The following is a 27,072-nucleotide window of genomic DNA, read 5'->3' as shown; positions in this document are numbered from 1 at the left end:
GGGACTAATATTTGGAACAAGACAATTTCAGACATGGCCCAATATGGGAATCCATTTTGGTTGACTATGTTTATTTATAAAAATGAGTTTCCTCTTAGTGAGCTCAATATGGGAGGGTGAAAAAACAAATTCTTGATAATTAAAAATTTTTAAATTGAAAAAAAGAAAGAAACAAGGATTAACTCCATTCCTTATTATAGTCTCAGAATAAGATTTTTTGGAAATTGATAATTGTAAACAAAATCCACATTTCATTTTATTAACTTACTATATTGAATCTCACTTCACAATCTGATTTTGTTCTTTTCTCTTATCACCATTTCATCAAATATCATCAAGTATAGCTATTGCTTGGTTAGAGAGCAGTGTTTCCTCTGCTTTCTAGCACTTGGCTTATTTGTTTCTCAGAAAAATTCTCACATTCACCTCAGCCAGCCTTAAGTTTGACTATATGAGATTTCCAGGTACACTGGGATCTTTTCAAGACCACCTGGACAGCCTTGGCTTATTCCAGGAGCTTGCCACTAAGTAAATCTAATTCACGCATCTCACAGTTTCAACCACAACCTCCCTCAAGGCTTTGTTACAATAACTTGATATCCATTCATTTTCTTGATTCACCTCCTGCCAACAATGTCAAGAGACTCTGGATTCAGAAACAGAAGAATTATAATGTAAAACTTGAACTGGAAGAATAATTTATACAAGTAATGGCAACTGCCTCCTAAAGTAAAGCTTATAGTTTCTATCTAGCTGCTCTACTTGAAAGCAAGAAAATCAAGTTAATTAAATCTTAGCATTAGAAAGCACCTTAGAACTCATCTGGCCTTCTATTTCATATAGGAATTCTCTTAATTATGTTCACTAAGTGATTTGCCTATTGATTCTCATTCTTTTTTGGTAGGACCAAAGTAATATATGTCTGTTCTCCTTAATTGTACTTCAGCCCTTCAAATATATGAGAACAACTATATCCCACCTAAATCCAAATTATCTTCTCCAGATTCAAATCTCCTTTTTCTCAACTAACTTTAATATAATACAGCTGCATTAACACCTTGTTTGATCTAAATTCAATATATATTTGTAAAGTGTCTTTTAAGTAGAAGGACATACACTAGACTTTGGACACTGCTAAATTGGAATAACTCTCTTCTGAATATCTCCAGTTTGTCAATGTCTCTTTTTGAAATGCATTTCTCTTTGTTACAGAGGAAGATTCTTTGAGTAGGGAAGGAATACAGAGATATGTTTGGAAATCAAAAGACATCAACGAATACTAAATGAAGCTCTAAGAAAAAAAAGGAAGAAATCCAAAATATAGTTTACCAGATAGCAGATATGTCAATGAACACAAAGGCTATGTTTTTTTCAAGAGGTAAAGGAAAGGAAAATATTCCACATTTAATAACTATGTGGAAAGATTGTTTCAACTCAATAGTAATAAGAAAAATCCAAATCCAAATAACTCAGGATTTATCACAAACAACATTTTTTTTTTCCAAGCAGTTAATCCTATATTGTAATGGCCACAAATACTTATTTGTTTGTTTTGAAATACATATTGCTTTATGAATCATATTGAGAGAGAAAAAATAGAATAAAAAGGAAAAATCATGGGTAAGAAAAAGAAACAGAAAAGAGTGAATATACATGTGTTTATTTACATTCAATCTCCATAATTCTTTTTCTTAATGCAGATGATGTTTTCTATTCAAAGTTCACTGGGATTGCCTTGGATCACTGAAACCCTAAGAAGAACCATTGATCATTGTTAATGATCATAGTTGATCATTGGACATTTTTTGCTGTTACTGTGTACAATGTATTTCTTGTTTTGCTCGATATCAGTTCATGTAAATCTTTTCAGGTCTTTCCAAAATTAGCTTATCACTTTTTATAGAACAATAATGTCCCATTACCTCCATATACCACAACTTATTCGGCCATTCCCCAATTGATGAAGACATCTACTTATTTTCCAATTATTTGCTACCATAAAACAGCTGCTATGAACATTTTTTGCCCAGGTGGGTCCTTTTTCCTCATTTATAAGTTTCTTGGGATACAGATCCCAGTAGTCACACTGCTGGGTCAAAGGGTATGCATAATTCTATAGACTTTGGGCCACAAACAGCATTTTTAGCATATATAGCAAAACATTGGATCAATAGATGTTGGGGATAGTTGTGGAAAGACATGCATATTAATACATTTTTGATATAGCTATGAACTGACCCTGTCATTGTAAAGAACAATGGGAATTACATGAAAAACGAGTAAGATATCCACATCCTTTGATTATGGCTTGGCCTATATTCCAGGAAGATCAAAGATAAAAAGAAAGGTTCCATGTATATGTACCAAAATGTTTATAATATCACTTTTCATAATAGTAAATAATTGAAAAGAAATTGGGATACAATTCTCTTGGGAGAATAGCCAAGTAAAAATTGCTATATTAATATAATGGACTATTTTTACTAGACAGAAAAATGCTGTGAATGGGAGAAATAGAGAAAAACATGGGAAGAACTCCATGGATTGATTGATACAAAATGAAATAAGTAGAACAAGACCTATGTACAATGATTACAACAATGAAAGAAGAATATACAACAGTGAAAACAGAAAATTTAAAATTGCTGGGTAATTATAATGACCAATTTAGCTTCAGAATAAAAATGAGAATGTACATTTTTTAATAGAGGTAAAGATTATAAATTATATTATATATCATATTATAAGAATATAAGATTAAATATATTATATATTATATTATATTTATATATCATTTATTATATTTATATAATATTTATATATAATAATTTATTATATAAAGATTATAAATATGAAATATGGGATAAGTTAATTGATTGATGTGCTGGATAGTTTGTTGAACTTTTTTCTTCTCTTTTATTTTTTGTTATAAAGAAAGATGCTGCTATGAGATATATCGAAAAAATGAAGGAATATAAAATATATCAATAAAACATTTAAAGAAAAGAAAGATTATTTGAGTAGCTGTGTAGATGATGGATTGGTAAAGGCAGGTAGTAGATGTCAGAGGTTCATTTAGAAGGCTGCTGCAAGAGTTCAGACAATGGTTAAATCCTTTTCTGTTTTGAAGTATGACCTTATCCTTAAAGCAAGCCAAGAAATTGTGAGCTGTTGTGTTTTTGGCAGGAAGTTCCAGCAAATGCCTGGATAATTGAAGTCCCCTTCATTACAACATCGTAACTCTGTGCCAAGTGAGTAATCTGTTTCCCTGATTCATCTATTCCCTAATTTTATCCAAGTGGTCTATATTATACTCCAATAACAATTTGTCTTTTTTGCCACCTCAGTTGATCTTCACCCAAGTGTTCTCCATCATTCTTCCCCAACTATGGTTATTGAATTTCTTCATATGGGTATTGCTTAAAATCCAATGTTCTCACCGCCATCCCTAAAACACTATCTACAAAAAAAAATTATTATGTTTTTCCCCACAAAACAAAACTGTCTTATCCTATGTGTCACCTCTTCAATAGTCTATATCTATGAGGAATATATCCAAAAGCCTAAAGCATTGTAGGCACAAAGTTTAGTGGGATTGTCTTGGCGCACTGAATCACTGAAAAGAACCAAGTTATTCATAGTTGATCATGGCAAAAACTTGCTGTTGCTATGTTCAATGTATTACTGGTTTGGCTTGTTTTGCTCAGCATCTGTTCATATAAACCTTTCCAGGTCTTTCTAAAATCCGTTTGTTCGTCATCTTTTATTGAACAATAGCATTCCATTACTTTTATATACCATAACTTATTCAGTCATTCCCCAATTAATAGGTATCTATTCATTTTACAATTCTTTGCTACCACAAAAAGAGCCACTACAAACACTTAGCACATGTAAGTCCTTTTCCTCCTTTATTATTTCCTTGGGATATAGACCCAATAGTGATACTACTAGATCAAAGGGTATGAACAGTTTGATAGCCCTTTGAGCATGGTTCCAAATTGCTTTCCGGAATAGATGGATCATTTCACAACTCTAACAACAATAAATTAGTGTTCCAGTTTTCCCACATCCCCTCCAACATTTATCATTATCTTTTTTTTTGCACCTTAGGCATTCTGAAAGGTGTGAGATAGTACCTCAGAGTTGTTTTAATTTGCATTTCTCTAATCAATAGTGATTTGGAGCATTTTTTCATATGATTATATATAACTTTAATTTTATTATCTGAGAATTGTCTGTTAATATCCTTTGACTATTTATCAACTGGGGAATGACTTATATTCTTATAAATTTGACAGTTTTTTATATATTTTAGAAGTGAGGCCTTTATTGAGTTGGTGGATTTACAAAAATATTGAAAGACTCGATCTTATGCAAAAAAGATGCTATCCACCTTCAGAGAAACACAAATAAAAAAAAGCACAATGAAGTCTTACATATATGCAATAATGTAAGATTATAGATTATAGATACTATAGATTATAGATATCTTTGTATATGTGTTTCTATATATGTGTATATGTATCTATGTGAAACATAGATACACATATATAATAGATATAGATATATGACATGTGTTGAAAAAGAAAACTGACAAAGGAATGCTGGACATCTCTGAAGACAATGTATAGTACTTATTACATAGAGTTTTTTTAAATTAAAATTTGTTACTTTATATTTTAAATCATCTTTTTCCTTCTTATGCTTTGAACATGGCAATGTCATTTCCATCCTCTTTTCCTATTTTGTATTTAAGTTTAAAATAAATGAAAAATGAAAAATAAGACAATTATATTTGTTGCATAGTCTGTGGACTATAGCCCACAGTGTTCCATAACTAATGCATTATTGGAATAGCTAAAGTTTGGTTTAACACTTTAGGTTAAAGATTTAACTTTTAATAATCTTATGAAAAAGTTTAGTAGTATGTCTAAAAATCATTATATTATGCAGAATCTTTAAATCAATAATACATATATATTGCCAAAATATCAAAAACAAAGGGAAAGACCCATAGTTAGTTTTTTTTAATATATATATATTTGTTACTATTTTTATCATAGCAAAGAACTGGGAACAAAGTAAGTGCCTATAATTCACAAAACAAAATATGAATGTAATGGAATATTGTTGTTTAAACAAAATGAAGAAAAGAAGATTTGGAGAAAATTGGGGAAAAAAACATACTAACTGATATAAAGTGAGGAGTACCAATAGACTAGTTCATACAGATATATAATAAAGTAAAGTAAAATAACTTTTAAAAACTTATGAGTCCAGAACATTGATGATGATGTTACCTGTGTCCTACCTTTTGGAAGATGATAGGCTAGGGATGCCTAGTGAGATATACTTCTTTTAAGAAATGATCACTGTATTTATTTTAGTTAACTACACTTAGATGTTACATAGGTGGACTTTATTGAAGAGGAAAAATAGTAGAATGTGGAGAGGGAAAAATAATGACATTAAAATACAAAAAAAAAAGAACATAATGGAACATTTAACATGCTCCTCAAAAAGCAAGAAGATATTTTTAAGGGGGCAATGTTGGGCAATATCATTTTAAATTTAATGTTTGTTTATAAAAACCTTTATAATAGAAATCCAGTTTCTACACAAATCACTTTTATGTTTTAGGTGTGAAAATATTGATGTTTAAGTTCATATATTTTTAATTAAAAAATGCTAATCTGAGCCTAAAAGGAAGATGGAGTCCTATTGACTGCATAATTTTTGAAATATAAAAGGTACATCATTTTGCCTCTAACCAGGGGTATGCTAGTAAATATTAAACAACTGACTACATAGGGAAAAATGTATGCAAGATACACTTTTAAGTTTGATCAATATAATTAACAATTTCTTCATCCCTTTTATGTCTAAACAATCATCAAAACAATAAATTAAATCCTCTTTTGTTGCCATCTATTGATTTCTAAGGTATAAATGCTCCCTGGAAAATTAACAATAGACTCTCCCCTCACAATGAACTCAGGGGCAGAGGATATAAGGTTTTAGAAAGACAGAAGGAAAGTAAAATGTCACATTCCCAGATTAGAAGAACCAGGAAGGAGAGAGAGAAATTTTACTCAGTATTTCCCTTCTGTGTTATTAGGATACCAAAGCACTCTTTCAATTTCTATGAGAGTCAGAACTATGCAGGAATCTGCATTTATCTATGCTCTCTTCTTAACTTCATTCACATGTCAAGTAGTACAAGCAGGGGCCAAAGAGAGGTAGATAATAATTTGGTATTTAATGCTGTATTCTTTGTAGAGATGCTGTGTATCTCATAAGGCTTTTATTTGATACTATTTTCTCACAGGTCATTTTCTATAGATTTGCATAATTGGTATTGAGCAAGAAATTTCCCTTAAAGTCCAGAGCTTTCAAATCCTCATTAAATACTCTTCTCATTATCAAGAGACTGATGGTAACTCATGTCTACTTTATTGGGTGATATTTAGCAGACCACAATACTCTATAAACTTTCCTAAAAGGTCCTTAGAATTGCTGACTTAGAAAAGATTCCTTTGTGAAAGGATTATTTATAAGAGGAAGTTGAACAGAGGAGTTGTATCGAAAACTAATGGCATACCATTATTTTTCCTTCCAATTCCCCTTTATGTAACATTCTTCTGTTTTCCATCACTCTAATAGGTGCTACATCTTCCCTTTTCTAATTCACATTTCTTTTTCCCTCATTGAAGCCTAGTTTCTATATCCTTTGAGGACACTTCATTGTTGTCAACAACAAATTAGGGTTTAGAAAGGCACTCTTGACTCTTATCTTCTGTTATAAGAGAGATAGCTTATACTTTCATAGAAACAGGTAAGTGGTATAATGGATAATCTTGACCCTAGAGTCTGGAAAACCTGAGTTCAAATCTGATTTCAGACACTTAGCTTCTGTCTGCCTCAGTTTCTTCCTTTGTAAAATGGAAATAATAATAACACCTATCTCCCAGAGTTTTTGTGAAGATAAAGTGAGAAAATTTTAAAGCACATTACAAACCTAATAAAACTCTAAGATACTAAGTACTATTAATAGCAGCAAAGGCAGCAGTGTTAATAACACAGATAAGAGTAATCATGGTAGAAATACAAACACTGCATACTCACTGTAGATCATTGCATTACTACTGATTAAAAATTTTAGCCTTGTCTTTTTCAACTTCTGTGAGTCTTTTTTTTCACTTCTGTGAATCTTTACACCTTAATTTCAAAGCTTCTTTCCCACACAAACTTGCACAGTCAATATTTTTAATAACTTGCCAACACTACTCAATTTCCTTTCCTTTGTCTCAAAAATCCTAGAAGCATTACCATTTTCTCTTCAGTCTCCCACAAGTTTCCTGTCTCATTAATTCTCCCCATCCACTGTTCATTCAACTGCTTTGCCTTCTATTTTTTCTATTTTGGTTATGTTGCCTTGTCTTAGTAGCTACATTCTACTTTTATCTTTTCTTTCTTCTTCAGATTCTACTTATTCCTTTTCCTGTTTTTGATCAAGAATCACATAAAAATGAATAACATTTCAGAGACTACATGAAGTTGGAGAAAGTTTGTAAAAAGCCTTGAATGCCAGACTAAAGAATTTTTAATTCATTTAGTATGCAACAGGGAACCATGGAAAGCTTTTTAATTGGGAAGTGATATAATCAGATGTGTCTATTTGGATGATTAATCATCTTGTGATGTATTTGAATGAACTGGAATAGAGAAAGATTAAAGCCAGAGACACCAATTAGGACACTATTAAAATAGCCTAAGTCAGAGGTAATGAGTGGAATAATGGAGGAGAGAGATGTGATAGAAACTTCAGAGCTACAATTGATAGAACTTAGCAACTGATTGAATGAAGTGATAATAGGGAGAAGAAAGAGCCAAGTATGCCAGAGATGTGCTAAACCTGGGTGAATTGGAAAATAGGTATATTAATAAAAATGACATAGCCAGGGAGAAAAGTAATTGTGTTATACAAAAAAATATGAGTTCAGTTTTAAATAGTATTGAATTACTTTTTATCTTTTTTCTGGTACCTACTCTTCTTAGATTTCTTTCTGAGGTTACCCCAATGACTTATTGTCCAAACTCAAGCCTATCTTATTTTTCTCCTATATGTATTTGTGCTTATAGATCCGATTTCCTCCTCTCCACCTTGATTCTAGATTCCACTGCTTGATTGACTGTCTACAGCCAGTCTGAGCCTACCCACCATGAATTATGAATGAATTATTCTTTCTGACTTAATTTAATTAGCTATGACCATCCCAGTTCTGACCACCCTCCTGTATCCTATGCCTTGAAGCTGATACAAGGTGCTTCCATGTCAAATTTAAATATCGCTATCTCTGCATCCATCCTGATGCTGGGAGAGTTGTGATAAGCTTGCTCTATTTTCCAAATTTGGAGAATGTTACAATCCTCCAAATTTCATTCTATGGCCAGTTTTGTGATCCCAGATATTCCTAATAGCAAGCTTAAGGGCATATAACATCTGCCCTCAATCATGGAAATCAAGACTGAAAATGTGGTCCTCATGGTGCATAGTACACACTATTGCACTGTCTGAGTGTGTGCAGAATGCCACCTATTGAAAGGAATGGAAATGAAAAAGTGGACAAAAGCAAGCACTGTGTTCCTAAGAGAGCTCAAACAGGCTAATATGGCAGTGGGAATGTACCATCCCTCTACCTTACTTAGTAGCTTAAAGTAATTTGAAGTCAACAATATTTCTCTTCTACGAAGATGTCAAAAGCCTCAGCAATTGACTGAGGATGTAAAAAAACCCTTCTGAAGAGATAATAGCAAAACTGTCTGTTCTGTTCAAGGAAGCATCCTTGAACTCCAGTAAAGTTATTACCCATGTACTACTCACTCACCCCAGCTCTTCACCAATTTAACCTTTTGGCCACCTTAGAAAACTTTATTTCTAGCATCCTCTCCCTCCCACACATTCTTTTCCTATAGCATTGACACCTTAGCCTTGGTGATATGACTATCTTAGGCTACTCCTCTCCAAAAGATATCAGTGTATCAAACATTATGATATTGGACAAAGAAAGGTAAGCCCAAATCTCATCCTGGGTATTAAATATGGGACATTATCTACAATATTCCAATATAAATATATATATAATTTAATTTGTAATTATTTGTAATGTTTCCATACACAATTCTGTATATGAACTATTTGGTAGATACACAGTAGTAGTGAAATGAAAGCATGTTATTTTATTTAATATTTAAATTTGTAATAAATATTTAATAGCAGAAGAGTGAGACCTCTACTGAGAATGACTAGCTATGTTCATTACCATAGCAACAATTAATGTGTGACTCTACTGTAGACACATTAATGGGGAGAGAAGAATGATTTTATTGATGTCTTACAGGGTTTTAATCATAAAAATTAATGAGTCAGATTACTTTGAAAAAACAACTTGTTTTAAGATCTCATCAAAGTTTTTGCTCAATTTATTATGTAGAATAATTGTTTTCCTATCACAAACACAGCATTAGTAAGTGCAAGTATCTTTACCAAACTGTAAACAAATACCATTCCTCTCCTCAAAGAGAAGCATGTGCCTTTAATATCTTCCCCTCAAATGTTAGCAACGAGCAAACCCAAGTTGGAAATTTTGATCATGCAAGTAATTGTTCTGCCCAGTACATTTTTTCAATACTGCTCCATTAGAATATCCATAGAATATCCCTGCCTATTCACTCTCTAGGTGGGATGGGACAAAATACAGAAGCGAAGGAAAGAGAAGAAAGGTGGAGATTCTATGAAGGAAAAAAGGAAATAATCATTGATTAGGTACATATTATGTGTTAGGTACTATGTTAAGCCCTTTACAAATATTATCTCATTTGATCCTCACAATTCTGGGAGCTGGATGCTGCTATTATCCTGATTTTACAGTTAAGGAAACTGAGGCAAAAATGAGATTAAGTGATTGCTCAGAAACATGCAATTATTGAATTAATTCCAGACTCAACACTCTAGCTGCTGTACCACTTAACTTCCTCAGGAGAGCAAGGACCCTGGCATTTCTTTTTTCATGTCATGACTTCCTGAAGCATCTCACATGTTGTGTTTTGTAGATTTATTTTTTCCTTTTCACAGGACTTGTAATTTCATTACTATAGGGAACCCTTAATGATGAAACTCTCCTTACTAATGCATGCAAACTGGCAGCTGTTCTGCAACTTAGACCCTTAGCAAATGTTCATCAAATTAAATGTACATGGCGAGAAAGGGTCTTTAGTCAGAGAATACCAAAAATGGAATCTCAAAACATGAAATATAGGTATAAAAGAGATTATTTGCAATGGAATATAGTCTGGAAGGTAAAAATCCCATATGGCAGAAAACTACTTTAAATAAGAAAGAAGCCAATTGAACAAGGAACAAATCAAACTAAACTAAAACATCCCTTGAAAACCTACCTTGCATGAAGCTCTGCACTGAATATACTGTGAGTAGAAGAAAGAGAGGGAGATAAAATTACATTGAGATAGTCTGTGTTCTTGACAAAGTTATAATCATATTTAAGTCTTTTGATGTGATATCTATGCATACATATATGTTTATAGAGAGAGATAGATATAAGTATATGCACATATATGCAACCATTTAAATAAGACAACATATTAATAAATGAAAATATAACAAGCTGAGTACTTACAAAAACAAGCTAAAATATAGAGAACTTCCATAGATGAGTTTTATACCAACTTTTGAGCCAGAGATGGAGCAGAATGTATAGATTTATCAATGTATATGTATAGATTATTTGTACATAATTATACCACATGTACATATAGATTATATCACTGTGTAGATTTACTCTTTGATCTGATTTCCAGGTTGGGTTGTCTTTCCATATAGTTTTTTGTTGCTAGTGTGAAGTTATCAAAAAAAAAAAAAGGACAGAGTGTTACAGTCTGTGTATCCTAGAATGAAACTGCAATTTTGTTATTAGCAACACCATTTAGTAGCATTTAGGAACTAATGCAGCCCTTTTTGACTTGGCCTTATCTATTGTGACAAGGCTCCAGGGTGCTGAGCCACAGGAAATCCATTTCATATCTCATTCGCCAAGTGCCAGAGTCCCGAAAATACCTTTGTGATGTTTCAGGTTTCAGTTGCCTAGCGTGTGATCTCACCAACTCACTGTCTTCAAAAGAAAGAACATTAACTGCTCCTCAGACGTTTTATATTCTCTGTCACCAGAGACCCAGGAGGCATCATTCTAGGAGAAACACACTAGAGCAAATAGGTCATTTTTGACAAAATGTCACGTATTCAAAGGATATTAGAAATATGTATTTTATGCAAACTCTGAGGAGCATCAATGACATAGAATAGATATAGAGAAAGAAGGGCATATTTCCTGTGTTTAATACATTAATAAACCTGTCATCTGTTTTCAAGTCAGTGGTCCCCTTCATAAAATGAAAAAGGCAGTATGTGAGTATGTCGCAATACAGTTACAAATGTAGAGGCCTAAATAACAATTGTTTTTAAGAACTTCATGAGAAAAATGCAATTATGACTCTATATCAAGTATTAAGAGGAGAGGTGATAAACACACATCTAGAATGCTTTCCCCCTTTCTCCTGTATGATCTTTCCACAGTTGTGTTTGACCACATTATATTATTTACACACTTAAAGCATCTTAATATTTAATTCCTGAAATTCTCCTTATCAATTTTACTCCCCAGTAATCCATTTGAAAATATTTCAATTCAGCTTATAAAAAGAAGCAAATGTTTGCATGTTCTGGTTCAGCCAGTGGTCCACCAACAAGCCAATCCTGGCATGACTCAATCTTTTTACAAAGCTGTTGAGCATATTTGAGCTCATATGGCTTGGCTGGAAAACATTGGCTTGTTTAAGTGATCTCAATTGAAATTGCTCGTGAAAGCAGGAAAGAAGAGATTTTATTTATTATTCATTAGTGAAGATCTAGAATTATCTATCAGTGTGATAACCAACCAATTGACATTTATCAAATACTTACTGTGTGCTAGGCATTGTACTAGGTGTCAGAAATACAAAGACAAAAACAAAATAGTCCCTTGTCCTCAAGAAGCTTACATTTTAATGATAGGAAACAATATGTAAAGTCATAAGTATCTCCTTCCTCACTGCAGCATAAGAGTCCCTCACTTCAGGATAAGCTCAAGAACCTTCTATACCAAGATCTCTTGATGTCTTCCAACTGCTAGCACTACCCTTCCATAAATGGTCTTGTATTAATTTTATATATAGACACATATATGTGTACATGCATATCTATATATACACACATACATACATATATACCAAATTTTGAACCAGAGATGGAAGAGTGTAAACTTGGTCAAGCCACTTGATCTTTTTTTGCCTCAGTTTTCTCAACTGTAAAATGGGGATAAATGGGGATAAAAATATCATCTACCTCCCAGGGTGGCTGTGAGGATTAAATGATATGATATTTGTAAATCATTTAGCCTGCTATCTGAGTAATAAATTCTAGATGCTGCTGCTGGTGATATTTTTGTTACATAATTTTGATGTCTCCTCATTTATATGCAAGCATATGAAATATATGACTATATATGTATGTTTATATACATTATATATGTGTGTATTCATACTTATAGATAGATAGATGATAGATAGATACATAAATACATAGATACATAGTTTGGCTTTGATTATAGACTCCTTGTTTCCTATTTCTGATCAAGTTATATTTTAGTAGTAATTAGGAAAAAGAAAGGATTAAAAATATTTTTCAAATCCATTTATCAAATATTCAGATTGAGAAAGGATACAAAACCCAAGTCCTTAACTTTAAGAATTTATTTCAGAAAGCAAAATATACAAATAATCTACCCTTTCATTCACTGGAAAGAAGAGATTAAGCTGCAATTTATAGGAAACATCTTCCCCTTGTGTAAGACCCAAAGAATAAATAAAAAGATTGTGGCAAGAGTTGGTTGGTTTGTTTGAATGTTTATTATAGGCTTATCTTGATTCAGTGATAAAGTAATTATTGCACTGGATAAACACTTTATATTTGATAATATCTACTATGGTTGTGTGGTATTATTTCCATTGGACTGTGCAACACCTAGAGAACAGATTGATATTCCATAGATATATTGGGTGGATTAAGCTTCACTTGAAACTTTTGTCATCTATCTGAAAAAATTACTTGATAAAATTGTTGGAAAGATACTGCGGTTCTAAGAGCAAAGATCATGTGGTAATAAAAAAGCAGTTTACTCTTAGACAGAACAACACAGTTCATTCATCCTCAAAAGTCAGTATGGGATGCAGAGTGTCATTCTGGGAAAGTATGTATAATCAGTGACCAAGAGGGTAGGAAGATGGTTCACAAACCTATCATTTTCATTATAAATAATCAAGGTCTTGTCCCCAACACAGCCTTACGTAATTTACCCTTTACAGCCCAAGAATCTCTCACTATATCCCTTTCTACATTACAAGCTTTGACCTTCATCTTCTAAGCAGCAATCTGACTCCTCAATCAGGTACATAGAGCAGGGATATTAAAAAAAATGATACACTGGACCCCCATTCCAACCCTAGTATATCCACACAAGAGGAAAAAACACTGATAGAGGAATGTGTATGTATGTGCATACATGTATATATGTATATGCTGTATATGTGTTTATATATGTGCATAGAAAGAGTATGCATATATGTGTGTATGTATTTATGTCTGCATGTATATTATATAATATATGTATGTATGTATAAAGTTTAGAGATTATTGTAGTAAACCATATGCTGGTCTCATAGGCAGAAAGACGTTCATTTACATCTAACTTCTCGAATATACTAGATATACTAGATACATGATCCTGGGCAAGCCACTTAACTATTCACTTCCCTCTAGGAAAGATTATATGGTAGAAAACATTTGAAAATCTGAAATGGTGGAGGGAGTTCCCTATAGTGATGAAATAAAAGACCTGAATCATGATAAACAAAATCAACAAATCTCTCTCTCTCTCTCTCTTTCTCTCTCTCCTCTTCTTTTTTCCTTCCTCTCACTCTCTCTTTCTCTCTCTCTCTCTCTCTTTCTATATATATATATATATATATATATATATATATATATATATACACACACATATATACTTATACATGTATATATACCTCTCTATAGTATATATACACATACATATAGTATACATATACAGACATATATTATCTACACATTATATCTACACATATACACATTCAGACACATATATAAATGATATGATATATACTCTATTTTTCATTTTGTAAAAATTGTACATATGCTTCCTTAACTATACTACAAAATTTCCTAAGATAGACAATGAATACTACTCAACACTTATAATTTCAATTACATAAGGGAACGAATAATATTAAAAGGAAAATCAGTACTATGAATTGCCCCTGTTTTATGGGCATTCTCAAAGAGGTATACAGTGCCTCCGATTCTTATTTAGAGATTAGATTTAGAATGAAAATGGAGGCTTACTTCAAGTCTAAGGAAAGCTGGATAGCATAATGTTTGTGCTTTCTATGAAATATATAATATATGTATGTATATAATATATAGAAATATAAAGTTCTATATTTCCAATATATATAAATATATTTGTGTATGTATGTATGTATCTATCTATCTATATATAATTTTAAAACTTGAAATCAATCTGAATTCCATAATATAGAAAAGATGCATTCAGCTGAAATCAAGGACTTAAAATATATTTTAAAATAAGTGGCACTGAAGCAAAAATATTGATTAATTCAGCATACTATTATTCTAGGATAGGTGCATTCATTTTCCCCCCAATGACACGTTCATTCATCCAACATTATTATCACATGACAAAGTCAAGTGTTTCTACACATAAGCAAACATTAAAATCATTCTACTAAAGTTAAAGGTGTTCTTATGATGGTGGAAAATTACTGAACTTCCACGGCTATCCCTAATTTCAATAGAAAGTACACTCTAGAAAACTTCAGAAAAGACTTTCAGGTAAAAAAAAAACCTAATTTGGTTATTTTATCAAACCAAAGCAAGGAACTCCCTTTCCAACGTGGACCTGGAATTGGATCCATCGTATTAAAGGCAAAAACAGTGAATGACAGTTAAATTATGAGAGGAAATAGGTTCCCTCTGCCCTGAGCATAGAGTATACAACACAATTTTCTTTCCTTGGATATGCTTCTCCTTTTGCCTAACTCTCATTCTTATTCAGAACTCTTTTTAACTTCTCCCTGATTCCTCTCCTCTTAATTTGGAAGGGACTTTATTTCTCATGTTTATGTGTTATTTTCTTTTCTTTCATTTTTATAGTGCTATGGATACTTTTAAAACATTTCCTATAATTTTTAAATGTCTTTTTGCCTCCATTATAACCAAGAAGTACATTTAAACAAAATAAAACTAAAAATTGACCATGAATAAGACATACATTTCATTCTGAACCTGTAGTTCACCACTTCTCTCTTGGTATATCTTATTATCTATTCTTTGTAATCAAGAGTATTTATATAATGATCTAAGTTTTTGTTTTTATTGCTTCTTTTTATATTATCATGATCTTGTGTAAACTATTATTTGAATTCTTCATTGCTTGCTATGCTGAACACATTCTTCCTCAGTCTTATTTCTTTCTCTTTCAAATGTTTTCTCAAATGCATCTTAATTTTTAATTATTCCCCATCATTCAGTTCCCTTGGGTCAGTTGCAGGAGGCAACATTCATTTAAATACATTTTTTTTCTTAGCCTGTATTCCCATGAATAATCAACAGATGTGTATGTCCATAATTTATGGACCTCTATATGCTATGCCTAATCTCTATAGTTGAGGGCTCAATGAGAATACAGAGGCAACAAAATCTTGGAGTTGTGGACAAGAGGTGTGACCAAAAGTAGAAGTAGAGAGACATTTTCCTTTCCTTTTCTTCCTGTTTCCTCATAGTCTTTATTGAGCATCTCTTAGATAGACTTTTGTTTTTGTTTGTAGCCACCCAATTTTTGCTATATTTAAAACTGGCAAGTGTTTTAGAAGTGACTGCAACCACTTTTAACATATAAAAAATTTTATCATACATACATTTTTTTTTCTGAGACAATTGGGATTAAGTGACTTGCCCAGGGTCACACAGTTAGGAAGTATTAAGTGTCTGAGGCCAGATTTGAACTCAGATCCTCCTGACTTCAAGGCTGATACCCTATCCACTATGTCATCTAGCTGCCCCCCTACCTGGATACATATTCTTTATCATATACAGAGAAAAAAATTCATTTATCAACTAGAAGACAATAGAGGCACAAGCAGAAGATAAGATTTATGTAGAAAAAAATTCACTTGACTAAGAAGAAAAGAATATTTATAAGTACTACTTGCTTAAGTCTGGAAATCAAATTGTACCACAACATGTAGACAAGTAATAATAAGATAATTTGGACCAACTAAAATGGTTGATTTGTGTAATATAGTTATAACCAGAGTCACTTTGTATTTAAATGGATTTCTAGTATTTGTGACTTTTTAAAGTTACCCAGTAATGCAATATACTTGTGTTTTCATAATTTAATACCTGGTTGTTTTGTGGAGAGTAAGCATTTCAATATGCCCAGGGGCCATGTCTGCTACAGCTCAATTTCTGCCAGGGGTAATGAACAGTGGTGAAAGAATGCTCAGTCCAGGACTTATAATGCTCTGGAAGTCCAAGACAGCTGGCTGAAGCAATTAAGCCTTGGAAATAAGAATTGGCAAGGGTCTCTCTCTCTCTCTCTCTCTCTCTCTCTCTCTCTCTCTCACACACACACACACACACACACACACACACACACACACACACACACATACACACACACACACAAATAGTACCAAACTATCTTCCATCCCCCCAAATAAATGAAATGCTGATCAGCATTTCTTCTAAGAATAATTATGAATTTGGATTCAAAATCATGCAGTCAAATCTTTCCCTCAAGAGAATACAGATGACTCAACCTGAATGGCATTTGAAAGATTAGTCATGTATGGTTCTGCAGTATGTCCTTAAGGATTTGCTTCAGTACCTTCTGTGTTTCAAAACACTGAACACACATTTTAAAGGCAAGGTTCAGTGCTTGCTATTTTCAGGGTGATGGAACTCATGGCCCAGTAATTCATGAAGAACATTAAAGCAACTTTAAAGGGGCTACCAATATGAATGAACTACGATCTCATCGTGAAATGGTAATTCACCCATTCAGGAAAGAAGCAACACTTAATTTACCTTTAGAGAAATTGCACTAATAAGCTATAGTCATGCTTGAGTTATATAGATACTTAGATTCACTGAATCTTCAAATTTGAGAGAGCTTAAAGGTCATCTAGAACTTGCCTCCAGAAAAAAAGGATCTCTTTTCTCATATCTCTGATACATTATCATCCAGGATCTGCTTGAACCATATTTAAACTCACTCATACCTCCTCATTATCAGGTATAATATTATTCTGTGTTCATTTTATGGTGATTTCATAAGTCCTTTGAATTCTTTATTAAGCAAAACGATAGATGAATAGATATATGTGTATATATAATATATATACACACACGTGTATGTGTGTATATGTGTGTTTACAATGCATGAAACTAATTTGAATCTTTATTTGGGGAAAGAAGGGGAAGAGGTTGGAAAATAGCCTAGAATTTCACTCTCAGGTGACTAGGCAACTAACTACATTTCCCTTGTAGCAAAATTACACCTGCTTGGAGGTAGAAAGGAATAGAAAGGGTGACAGCATGCCTTTATATAAATATACTCTTCTATCTTTGACTTGCTGGACACAAGGAAAATGACCTGCATTTTTAACAAATAAACAAAAACAACAGCTATGGAATAAAAATTCAAATGAACATACCCACTTAATGGTTTATCTGGCCTGTGATATATGTTATATTAGAAAGATGTTTTTGATGATTTAAAGAGAAGCACTGGTACATAAAACAATGATAAATCTTCTCCATCCAGAAAGGAATCTATTGTTGAAGTCCTAAGTAAAACAGAAGTAGGCTACCTTTAACAAAGCAGCATTTCAAGAACGGAATATAGGGAAACCTTGTAGGAACAAGGGAATAATAAATACAAATCAGATTGCCTCTAAAAACATATATCTGTGTGTATCATAAATGTATGTGTGTATATATGTATATCCTATCTAAGTATATAAAAGAAAGAAATAGCTATTGATACAAAGGGAGCAATAACTTTTTTTTTATCAATAACTCAGAGATAAGCACTTTATTATTGTCCTAAGTGAGTTTCTCATCTTCTGTCACCATGGAAATTGCCATCAAATTATTTTCAATAAAATTTTGAAAGGAAAATAGCATTTGTAAAATATAATAGAAGTATTCAGACTTTAGAATAAAGCTGACCAACTTACTAATGGCCATCTACTTGATGGTAAGTGGCATAACAAATAAGAGATTGTTTCTTTATTCCCTTAAGGCAAAATTGCTTTGTGTTGCTCTGAAAGAAAACACATTTAACAACTAACATAACTCCATAAGAAGTTATGAGTGGCAGAAAACTACTTCATGTCTAGCTATCCCATTCAAATGTAAGGTACTGAGATGAAAGATTTCTATTCAATTTTATCTTCCTTTCATTTAAAGGGAAGGGGAAGAGATATTGGCTTCAAATCTCTCTGAATAGAGTAGATGAATTAATAAATGTCGTACACACTTGTAGTCAAAAGAGAGCTTGTGAAAAGAAAAAAGCAAGATGCCAATGGCTGATGAATGCCTGAGATGTCTTGAATAAAGGATCCATTTAAATTCTTCAGCAGTCCAAACCAAATGGCAGCCATAAATAGGACAATTAACTGGGGCTTTCATGAGACAGAGTGCCATGAGAGGACACAGCAACTCCCTTTCCAGGACCTACCTCCTTCACAACTTCTACTAAAGCAATTTCACATCCTTTAATATTTTGTGTTCCCCTCTCTAAGTATTCTGTCAACAGACCTTTATAGCATGTCTATTATGTGGAAGTACAATGCTTAAACACCAGGTGTATATTTATATATACTTTAACATATAGATAGATAGATAAATTGATAAATAAATAATAGAAAGGTAGAAATATGAATAGATAGATATTACTTTCTCCAACTGTTCTAATCTCTTTGTTCTAATCTCCATGGATTTTCAAAATTGTGGATCTGTTCTATCTCTAGGTCTTAGAGAGGTTAATAATGTAGACACTGAGGCAGAAATAAAAGGAAATATTTCCCCTATCCTTGGTTCAAATTTACTCTTGATGATATATTCTGGGGTGTCACGAGAATAACCAAGAGGCATTAACTCAATAGCCTAGGTATCCTCTAAACCATTATCAAAAACAAAGGTTTTTAATTCAATCCACTAACATGACAAATTCACTAAGGAAGCAACAGATCACAGTGCTGTATTCAGAGGACTGAGATGTGCTGTGTTTAAACTCATACTATTCCTACTCATACTATTTCTTAGCACTGAGTAAGTATACACACTGATGTCCTTGTGTGTCCTTTATCAGTAAATTACTACTATATAATTTCACAAATGTCTTAATAATGTTTCAACAATAAAACACAACAGTGCTTAGGCCACAAGCCAAAGTTTTTACATTGACTGATTGACTGACCAATCACATTCTCTTTTTGTAAGCAAAGCCCTAGAAAATTGTGCCCTGACATAGACCTTAGAAAAGGGAGATATTGTTCTCTTATTTATCTTCCTTTTCATTCATTGCTCAAACCTAAAAAGTGTTTGTGCAATTAAATATGAGAATTAAGACACTAATCACATTTAAAAGTAATAGATGTTGTACACATTGTAGTTACTTAATACAGAAATATAATTTTTAAAAATTATCTTCCAAAGATGCCTTTGTATAAGAATTAGTATTACTTTGTAATTAGTGGAATAGAGATTATAACAATAACTATGTACTTTTACACTGAATAATCTATTTAATAAACATGTTAATATTACTTTTCTTCAGGTTCATAATGTTGAGAAGTAAAGAGATGAGCCACATAAGCACAAGAGCTTTTTTCTCTGAAATGACTCTTAGTTTATTTAGGCATATTCTTTCTTGGGAATCTAGACCATCAAAATCTCATTTGCTTCAAACAGCTTTACCAATGCCAAAAAATCTATCTCAAACTGTAAAATCTACCAACATTTCTATAGCAAACAAGACACTCCAGAGGAAAGGAAAATGCAGAAAAGGTCAAGATACCAAAGGTTTGAAAAACTACTTAGATGTCTCACTCTTGTACATTAAGAATACTTTCTTCAAGAAAAAATTAAAATTGCATGGAAGACAAAAAAGGTTCATGCAAGAATAAAATATTGTAATTACATTTTAATAGGCAGGAAATGATAGAAAGCCCATTTCAGAATTGCAGATTTGTGTGTAGTCTGATTAGAGAGTGGAAAGAAAAAAGGTTAAAGTCATACAAAACTAAAGAAAGGATAAAGAGGAAGGGACACTGTATGTAATGAAATTATTGTATATAATGATTTAGGTAGATTATAAATTCTGAAAAATGGGAAATGGATAAAAGTGAAGATACTGAGTTCATTACCATTTACTAGAGAAGTGTTATCAGTGTGAAATAGTCCACATAAAAAGGAATCCAATCCAGTCAGTAAATAAACATGTACCAAGCATCTATTCTATGCCAAGTATCATTGACAATCATTGATGTCAAAGAACTCATACTTTAAAAGGGGAGACAACATACAACAATTATGCACTAACAAGATATATACAGGATAAAGTGGAAATAATCAATGGGAGTCGGGATAGGTAAGCACTAGCTATAAGGAGGATCAGTAAAGACTTCTTAGAAACAATGGAATTTTATCAGGGACTTGAAGGAATATAGACGATTGAGATGAAAAGAGAATATTCTAGACATGTACATGAGGTACATGAAGTTTGGGAGTGAGATAGGTCAAAAAGTAGTATGAATGACAATGATATATTTGATAATGGAGATGAAAGAGAGGCATTGGAGTTAGTGAATAAGCGGGGTAATGGGTAACATGGTTAGACTTGTGCTTTAGGAAGATTAATTTGATAACTGAGGAGAGGATGAACTGAAGTGGGACAGGGAAACTAAAAAGTTAGTGCAAGAGTCTTAATATGAGGTCACGAGCATTGTATCCAAGGGGTGGCAATGTCAGAAGAGAAAGTGGTGAATATATAAAAGCTGTAACAAAAATAAAATCACTAGAACTTGACCTTAAATTGGATGGGTATGGAGTGAGAGAAAGTGAGGCATCAAGGAGCCTAGATGATCAGGAGGATAGTGACACCCTTGACAGTAAAAGAGATGGATTTGGGATGAAAGGCAATGAGTTTAGTTTGAAACATACTGAATTTCAGATTTCTATGTGTTATTCAATTTATGATATAGAATAGGTAATCCGATACATAAGACTGGAGATCAGAAGAGAAGTTAAGGTTTGATAAATTGCTTTAAGAATGATCAATAAAAGTTGAATATTAAATCCATAGGAGTTTATGAAATTACCAAGTAAAATAATATAGAGGGAGGAAAAAAGAGGACTCGGAGCCCTTTTGGACAATCACAGTTAGTGCATATGACCAAGTCATTAACATAATAAAGGTGATGGACAAGATTAGTCAAACAGGTAGGAGCAAAACTAGAAGAGAATAACGTTAAGAAAATCCAATAAGAAGAGAATACCAAGGGAAAAGGTGTCATTAACGATGTCAAGGCTATAGAAAGTCCAGGAAGATAGGATAAAAAACTTAATTTGCTAAAAAGACAGCTAGGTCAACACTGATACAAACTTGCTTGGAAAGTGTTACTAAGGAACACTAAATTTAATTTACCTCAAGAAACATTCAAAAAACTACTATGTACAGCATATTTATCTAGGCACTAAGGAAGATACAGAATGTCAAAAAGATATTGTTTCTATCTTCATAAATAGGATGACAGAAGGTTATGAGCAGTATGGTATCATAAAGCATTAAAAGTAGTATAAAAAACATATCAAAAAGAGATTGACATTAGATTAAGCTAAAACAGATCATTCTGAGACCATACTTGGATGAGACTTGGATAACATACTTGGATAACAGACAACAAAATAGATACGTCACTTTTTAAAAGTTTAATTTTAATTGATGAATGGAACTAACATTTTTAGATAACAGTATGCTGTGCTCCATCTAAGAAATGATAAGGTGTTTAAGAAGGACTTGGTAAAGGTAGTTAGACTAACTAATGGCTACAGAGGATATGAGTTAGAAATGACATTTTAAAAGTATTTAGTGATCAATCAATTTAGTGATAAAAGCTTAGACAAGATCCCATATTTACTTCTACTTCTCCTTTCCACCAAAAATACAACCCAGAAGACATGAATAACCACCAACTAATGTATCTCTTTTTTCCATATCTGTAGAATATTTATGAAAATAAGCCATGAAAGCATTTAGAATATCACTGATGAAAATGTGAGAAAGGAACATGCAAACTTTTAAAAATGCTTTCCTACAGCAGACCACATCTCTAAAGCCTGAGCTCATGCTGCATTTATTATTCATTTTTTTAAAAAGTCTTTGATTTAGTGCAAAAAAATGACACATTGTAAACTCAAGCAAGTTGTTACTGTTAGATAGTTTAGAATTAGAAAACTCAAAAAGAAATGCTTCTATAGAAATGTGTTTAATAAAGTATGACACCAAAGAAGATATAAAACAGAGAGACATTCCCACAGAAGGTGTTTTCTAGTGTCTTGAAACATTCAATGAACAAAGTTCAGAGGAAGGATTTGATCATATGGGAGTTTTCAAATTTCCCATTAAAAATGGCATTGCACAATCTGCTTCTGGCCAGGGATACTACAAAGGTTCTTCAATAAAATCCAATAGCAAACCAAAAATTTTAAATCTAACCAAGCACAACAGAAAGCAAAGTGAATAGGGAAAAATATTGCCTTGAAAATAGCATGTCCCTGGATGTTCAATTCCATTGGTTGGTTATTCAAAATGCATCCTGGATGACCACTGGAGACACATAATGATCTGCCTCAGAACTGAGTAGCAGGAGATTTGTCTGGATTACATTTGGGAAATTGTGCAGATTTTCAATCATTCCAAAATGCTCATGGCCAGAAAAGCTTATTTTTTTTTTTAACACTAAATATTCAGGCCAAGTTATATAACTATAAATCACAATCTTGGAAGAATCAAACCACAAAAAAAAAAAAAAAAAAAAACCACAAAGGACATCAAAAAGATACACAGTGGGCATAAATATTATAAGGAATGTTACCAAAAGTGGGGTGAAAAAAGTGTGGTAAGGATAAGTAGTGGGCATTTGATTAAAAATTAGACTAAAGAGATCAACAGCTTGCTTTCTGACATGTTGTTATACCCAAAGTACTAATAAAATCCAATAAGGAATAGAGTGAGAAAGTCTTAATAAATTACAATCTTTATCAGTATAAGGAATAGATACAGAGAAACTATAGTTCCATAACTCAACATCTGGCTTGTTGTCTAAGAACAAAAAATAGTGGCCAAAGAAAACTATGGAAGTCACTAGAGACCTGGCAGTGGAGTATTCTAATGCCTTCCAGGTAAACTGACCTGGACTGTTTTCTTTGCTTTGAAAGGAAACTCTCTTTAGCTTGCTTTGTGCTATAACATAATTCATAAATAAAGGCAAAAAATAAGATAAACATAGTTATAGACATGTCAAGGAGAAAAAAGAGAGCAGCTTTGTCTTAACATTACCAAGTTGAATCTTAAGAGACAGAAAGAGAGGCAGAGAGAGTGAGAGAGAACTCAGACTCACAAAAAATTATATTCACTTTATAAAAGCAATAAGGTAGACAAAGATATGCTCATCTGTAGTTCAACAATAACACATGTCAGGATCACTTTGCATGAAGGTTAGCAATACCATCCATCACTTGAATAGAACTGCACATTTTCTTGTTCAGCATTGATAGATTTTCATTTTAACCTTAGAAGTTCTTCAAGGGACTATCTTCGGGACATTATCATTTTTTATTCTGCTCTATTATTCTGCTTTTATAAACTTTGATATATGCAGACAAAATACTCTGGCTGGGGAAATTTAATTAGGTAGGTCTACATATTAATTGTTACAATTAGACTGCTTATAACTACCTCATGTTGTGATTTTATTCATGCAGTAATTATTTTGAGATATATGGGATAAAAGCCTTTAAGTCCAAAAGGTGCTATTTTTTTTCAGATTATATATAAATTCAGCAGTCCACACTGATTAGCCATTAGAATAAAACTATGCATTTAAAAATATACTTTCCAGTCTCTGCAATAATGTGCATATCAATAAAGTGACAAGTGAGTTATTAATTCCTTTTACAATAATATAATAATTACTCATTTCTGCAGCAAGAAAAGGTTTCCAAAATATTTCCTCATAACCATCATGTGAAATAAATCACCAGATTAGAGAGGCTTCGTGGCATGGTAGAAAGACTGTTGAATTAAAGAATTAGAAGAGAATTGGGTTTGCATCATAGAATCATGATTGTCCAGTTTTATAATTCTAGACAGGTTGCTAAACTTCTTGGCCCCTTGATTTGATCATCTCCCAAATACTTTCCAGGGATGTTGACACAAACATAAAGTTACATGTGAACATCATATATCTCTCAAGGACTAATCTCATTTGACAGATAAAAAATTCAGAGAAATGAAGTCATTTAGCCAAGATCATAAGCAAGTGTTAGAACTGAGACTGAAATCCAGGTCTTGTGATACCAAGACCATCCTTCATTTAGTTAGATAAGCATTTTCCAGCTGTGAGGACACAAGCCTTCCCAAGGGATGGGGAAGTGGAAGCAGGTAGAGAGCAATAGCCAAAATGTATTGGTTTTTTTTTTATTATATCTTCTATATAAGTATGTCTAATTTTAAAACAAAACTAAAGTTAAAAGTAAAACTGAGTCAGTGAATTTTTTTTAAATGGTTGATGGCTACAGTAAGGGAACAAAGCTGCTTGAGACCTTGATAGTGAACCTGGATATAGGCACCAGGAGACACTGCCTATCCTATTTTTCTCTGACCTAGGCCCAGGTCATAGAAACAAAGATATTGGTATATCTTTCAGCAATAGCAGTGCACCCAAGTGCTAAACAGTGGTATCCCACTGGCTTGATGGGCAAGGGCAGGATCTCATGTAATCACAAGGTTCTCTGAGGCTCCTGGTGGTCATGCAATGAAAGGTTGTTGCTTATCCAAAGCTCCATAGAGGTAAGCTAGTGCTTATTTGTTTTGCCTGTTCCTGGGCTTACCATTCAGCTTTCTGAGAGTAGGAAGACCAGGAGTGCTTATGACAATAGAGGGATTATTTGGATTCCTCACAGAGGGTACGGTGACAACCCCAAAGATTTCCTACACCTAAGTCCCTAGTCCTTAGAAGTTCAGGACACTTTCAACCACCTCCTTTTTCCCCCTTTAACTTTGGAAAGAAGGTAGGACATGGAAAATGTTCTCTTTGGAGTCTAGAAACTGGGTCTAAATCTTGCGACAATCCTTCTGTAGGGGAGCTTTGGCTAATCTCAATCAACTGATTTTAGCTTATTTTCCCTCATCTATTGGTGAAATGGATATTGGATGTTATAGAGGTGACATTCTAGTTTTTAAATCTCTGATTTTGAAGTTGCAATGATTGTTAACCTTGTTTGTACTGTATACTTAAGATTTTTTTTTTTACATCATAATCAAATTATAATGAATTCTTAACTTTTTGGTCATAGCTTTCAGGTAATCCAATTATTCCTATATTTTCTTTTCTTTATCCGTTCTCCAGATCTGTTGTTTTTCTTATAAGATGTTTCACATTCTGTACTGTCTTTTCATTCTTTATATTTTGTTTTGTTATTTCTTGGTCTCTTCTAGCTTCACTGGCTTCCCCTTACCTAATTTTAATTTTCAAAGAATAGTTTTCTTTTTTAAGACTCTGTTTCTCCTTTTCTAGTTAACTAACTTTTTTCATTTTTTTTTGTTTTTCTTTTATGGTTTTATTTACCTATTGGTTTGTTTATTTTAGTATTTCCTCAATACCTCTCAGTTGATTTTTAAAGTCTTTTAAAAAATTTTTTCTATAAATTATTTCTGGGCAGGGAGACATTTAACATTATTCTTTGGGATAGAAGAAGTTTGTGTGTGTGTGTGTGTGTGTGTGTGTGTGTGTGTGTGTGTGTGTGTGTGTGTGTTCTCCTCTAAAGATGACTCCCTGGTTGTCTTCTCTATTCCCACAGTAAGTAAGTTTCTATGGTTGGTTTCTTTCTTCTTTGCAGGTTCATTTTTTTAAAATTAAAAACTATTAGAATAAGTATCATTAATCCGGGAGTGAGGGGGATTGTGCTTCTAGCTTCACTTTGGCTCTTCCCTCTGATCTGCAACCCCAAACCAAAAGCTCCCCAATCCTGCAAATGCCCATACCCACCTCCCTGCTCCCCAGTCTCTGCACTCACAGTTGTACTGGTTCCTTTTCAGCCAAGAGACACAGTCTTGCTGTGTTGCAGAGACACAGCTGGGCCTGGCATTCCTAATCAGCAGAGGTTCCTTCAGTCTTCCTGAACTCATCCCCATGATGTCTTGGAGGTTGGAGCTGAGGCACCCCCCAAACCCTCTCCCTGCCTCTTTCTGCAGATCTAGCCTAGAGATGTTACACTTCACACGGGTTAATCCCAGTCCTGGACTCTCTTCTGGTATTATCTCAGGAGAACCCTTGTTTTGCCTCTAGTCTTCTTTATTTTTCATCAGTCCGTGTTCACTGTGAAGTGTAAATTTGTTTTGTTTGTGGGGGAAGTTTGGAAGGTTTGAAATTTCCTGACTACTCTGCCATCTTCCCAGGATCCTCCCTAAATCCTTAACTTTCAATAAAATTGTTTATATAGATCATTTTGTGAAAAGTAATATCTTTACTTTTTATGGATGGGGATTA

At 33.0% G+C, this 27,072-nt stretch overlaps 1 long non-coding RNA gene across 1 annotated transcript in view; it reads left to right on the top strand.

The window, feature by feature from the left end:
- Positions 1–27,072, top strand: part of LOC127563482 (uncharacterized) — an 83,738-nt gene that overhangs the window by 34,713 nt on the left and 21,953 nt on the right. Inside the window, exon 2 of the long non-coding RNA XR_007953983.1 lies at positions 3,187–3,251. This is a non-coding gene — a long non-coding RNA (uncharacterized LOC127563482). The remainder of the gene's footprint in view (positions 1–3,186; positions 3,252–27,072) is intronic.

The sequence above is a fragment of the Antechinus flavipes genome, chromosome 1, assembly GCF_016432865.1.
Source record: "Antechinus flavipes isolate AdamAnt ecotype Samford, QLD, Australia chromosome 1, AdamAnt_v2, whole genome shotgun sequence".
In the NCBI taxonomy this organism is placed as follows: domain Eukaryota; kingdom Metazoa; phylum Chordata; class Mammalia; order Dasyuromorphia; family Dasyuridae; genus Antechinus; species Antechinus flavipes.
This window is presented reverse-complemented; position numbering and strand designations above follow the sequence as displayed.